The following is a 4,317-nucleotide window of genomic DNA, read 5'->3' as shown; positions in this document are numbered from 1 at the left end:
TGTGTGTGTGTGTGTGTGTGTGTGTGTATGTATATACAAATATATGTATGTGTATATCTATATATTTATATACGTGTATGTGTGTATGTGAGTGTGTGTTTGTGTTTGTGTATGAATGTGTGTGTGTTTCTGAGTGTGTGTATGTGTACGAAAGTTCCGATAAATAAGGTCATATGAACGGCTTTGATTCTACACCCATCATAAACTTCATAATTTTACAGGAGTTTTTATGTCACGTTAAAAGAAATTAAAACCATAAGAGATCGTATCGTTAGACAGCTCAAACAAGGAATAGTGGAGAGAAATGATCGTATATTAAGTGTTCCACATGAGATTGCTTGTTACAATTTACAGTACAGTAATACACGTTCACGTTGACCTGCGAAGTCGTGCTTCTTTGTTTTCGTGGCTATGGATAATAAAACTACAGACAACATTAAAAACATTGGCACCTTGATTCCCATATATTTTATGGGAATCAAGGTGCCAACGTTTTTAATGTTGTCTATAGTTTTATTATCCATAATCTATCAACAGCAATCTATCAACATAATCTATCAACAGCGAATTCTTTAATATATTTCTCTCTCATATAATTCTTGAGCTAATATTCTGTTTTACTTATTCATCATGGAGTTTAATAATACGCAGCTTTTCTCCTTTTTATATTTTGCCTTCAAATCCAGTTATGATCAACTCTCTTTCTCATGTAATCGATAAAATATAGTAATATTCTACTAATGGGTTTAACCACATCAACTAAGACTTATCAACATTTTGTGGAAAACACTTTATTATTTTATAAATGGTTTCACAGAGGAAATTAATTACTTATTTCGGGATGGCAATGTTTCAAGAGTTCTTCTTCCCAAGTTCGGTATTTGAGACATGAAGTAACAATTTCATGAACACTAATAAAAACTCTATGTTCTTAATTGCAAAAGATACTGCGATTTTTTATACCAGTAAAATCACACTATGATTATTAATTATATAGCTTGAGATTTGTCACAACATATTCAATTAATTCATGTGTGTGTGTGTGTGTGTGTGTGTGTGTGTGTGTGTGTGCCTGTGTCTCTGTGTGTGAGTGTAAGAGAGAGAGGGGAGAGAGAGTGTGTGTTTTTATGATTGTTTGTAAATGTGTGTATATCACAGTCTGGCTTAGAAATAATGATTTAAAGCTACGAAATTTATCGACCAGAAATAAATAATGTTTGACCTGAATTTCAAAGTATTGTATATTAACGGAATGCGTAAAGCATTTGGTAGTAAAATTCGATGAAACGTAAAAAGACTAAATTTCTTCCTTATTTAACGCAGGTCTTACCCTACAGGAGAATATGGCTTCATTGTGTTACATACTTTTGATTCTCATGAATTATCAATAAAATGCTAGGATAGTTTACGACTGCTTTCCTAAGAAGCGTGACCACGTTATTGATTGAATAGGGAAGGTGAGTACATCTCTGAGGATCTGTCACACTGTGAAATGGTGTGTCAAGAGACTCAGTCCCTTTTTCTTCCTGCACGTGAATATCATAGAAAGCGAGGCTTGCCAAAATTTACATTTATGTAACTTAAACAACCTTGTAAATATAAGGACACAGGAAATGTGTCAAGGCTGACAAGAAGCGGTGCAACTTCCTAGGTCTAACCAACAGTAGTATTATTCCCTTCAGGGGACTGTCACATTAAGTTGACAGCATACAATTACTTCATCGTATCACTACTGCATAAATCTCTCTAAGAGATTAAGAAATGTATAATTTCTAAAAGAGACCGATCCATTTCTCAACCGTATTCTAACTTGCAATGAAAGTCAGATACGTTCCATTAAAAAAAAACATTCTTCGCAGTGGTTGGACCAAAATGAAACATCAAAAACTTTCCCTAAACCCAAGCTCTTGAAAAGGAAAGTTATGGTGACTATTTGGTGGTGTACTGCAGGAGACATCCACCATAACTTCTTAAAACCCAGAGAAAAAAATTACTGCAGAAACATATTGCCTTGAGATGGCAAACATGAACGAAAATATGCTATTTCTCCATCCCAGGCTAATCAACAGAAGAGAACCAATGATTCTTCATTACAATGCTCAATCATACGTTTCACTAATGACGCTCCAAAAGTTGAGGGAACCTGGATACGAAGTTCTGCCCCACTCGAGACCATTTTCCTACTGACTACCACTTTTTCAAGCGTCTTGATGGCTTCCTGCGAGAGAAGGAGTTCAAAAATGAAACCGATGCTGAAAGTGTGTTCAAAGAATTCATCAGCTCCAGAACTCCTCATTTTTTTGTTACCGAAATAAACAAACTTGTAACTCGTTGGCAAAAATGTGTTGATTGTAATGGTACTTACTTTGTTGAATACAATTCCCACATTGTTGAAATACATTGTGATGAATTTCATGTTTTAAAACATTGCTTACTTTTTATTCAGCCTGATACATAGGACATCATACCAGGAGCATCAGAGTACAGATCAAATGCCTGATGCACTATTATGAGGAAAGAGGGAATACTGAACTAAACAGAGTGAAACAATTGACCTATTGTTTAACATTCTGCAAAGTTATAACCAAGATAGAGTTAATATGTATAAGTCGTTGATCTAAAACATTATTCAATAACAAATATGGTTAGATATGTGCATGCATTTTTCTTTTGGCAAAGAGATGTATTCATGCAGTAAAATAGTTTCTTTTAAACTCCCACACTGGTAACATTATGTATATGAATGCACTTGTTTTACGGACACAGTAATGTGATTAATAAACTAAATCATTCCATAAGTTAACTGAATGTCTTTATGTTACAACTTTTGCTCGCAATTGAGTAGTTAATGCTGACAATATTATTTCAACGTATCATTTGCTGTTTTGTTTAATTATTTTTTCCAGATACTGACATTGTTAGCATCGATTGCCTTAGTAATATAGTCCATTTTAAACATTTTCGCGAGATAATTATTTAATTACCGCCAACAAAAGCCGATGAACTAAAAAAACATGTAAAAAATACAGTATGCTTTCATGAATCATTAATATTTGCAGGTCAATAGCAAGCGTAAATGCTTTAGAAATAGAATAACTCACGCACAGAAATAATGTAATAGTTCTTTCTTTAATATGAATGCTAAAAAAAGCGGTCTTTCTTCCCTCTGCTTCAATCAATACCTTACAACATTTGTAACAATTAACCTTATTATTTCTGACACGCTACTATTGGAAACCAAGTGTGCATGTAATAAGCGACACAGGGGTTTTGTATTGAACAGAAAACAAACAGTTCAGTTGTTGGTTTTTCAGATACCAATTAGTTAAGAAAACTAAAAATGATTACTATTAGCGCACAAAATTTTGATGTGTTCCATAAATCGTGCTTAAATCACGAAAGAAATGAAATTAATATATCTAGAGTTCTTACTACAAGTGCAAATCTTTTTGCGGATATTAGATAGAGTAGAGTGAATTACAATAAAGTGTTTACTATTTATTTCCTCACACAGAAGAACAAAGGATAAAGTCAATCAGACAGGAAAACTCTGAAATCAGATAGTAAATTTACTAGTACATACTACAAAGAATTTTATCGGTAAATAATCAATTCTTCATCGAGATACAATAGCACGGAAGCTGCTCATTCAACCTTTAGTTGACAAGTGTGGACAGGTAAGTCTAAAACTAGAATAGATAAACGACAAACAACGTTTCACTTACACGCAGAAACCTCTTTGCGCAAACCTATTATCGCTCACACACACACATGATGGTAGTTCATCCGTAAAATTTGACGATGACCTTGGACATGCAAAAATAAATGAATAAAGTGGGAGAAGTATGTAGCTGAAAGAAAAGTTGAATAGTGAGCCGCTAAAATTATTATATTCATTCTTTGACGATAGATAGAGAAACAGACATCCGACCAAACAACACATCAAAAGAGAAGGCGTCCATGCAGTGGACACAAAAATCATAAACGGTCCGGCCTAAGCACGTGCTTAAAGCTACGGAAGTGGTGATATTTCATTGACTGATACCCTGACAGCCGCATTGAAAGATCTGTTGACAGCCGCCGCACTGAAAGATCCATTAATCAGTGAACTATTTAACTCACAACGCAGCAGAAACAGGCTCACGCATACACACGCACACACACGCACATACACACAAACACAGACACATACACACACACACACACACACACATACACACACACACACACACACACACACACACACACATATATATATATATATGTATGTATATGCATGTATGTGAGTAATCTTGCATCTTTGTTTCTCTGTACCTC

The sequence above is a fragment of the Octopus bimaculoides genome, chromosome 17 (genome assembly GCF_001194135.2).
Source record: "Octopus bimaculoides isolate UCB-OBI-ISO-001 chromosome 17, ASM119413v2, whole genome shotgun sequence".
Lineage (NCBI taxonomy): Eukaryota > Metazoa > Mollusca > Cephalopoda > Octopoda > Octopodidae > Octopus > Octopus bimaculoides.
The sequence above is the reverse complement of the archived record's forward strand: the minus strand, read 5'-3'. Positions refer to the sequence as shown.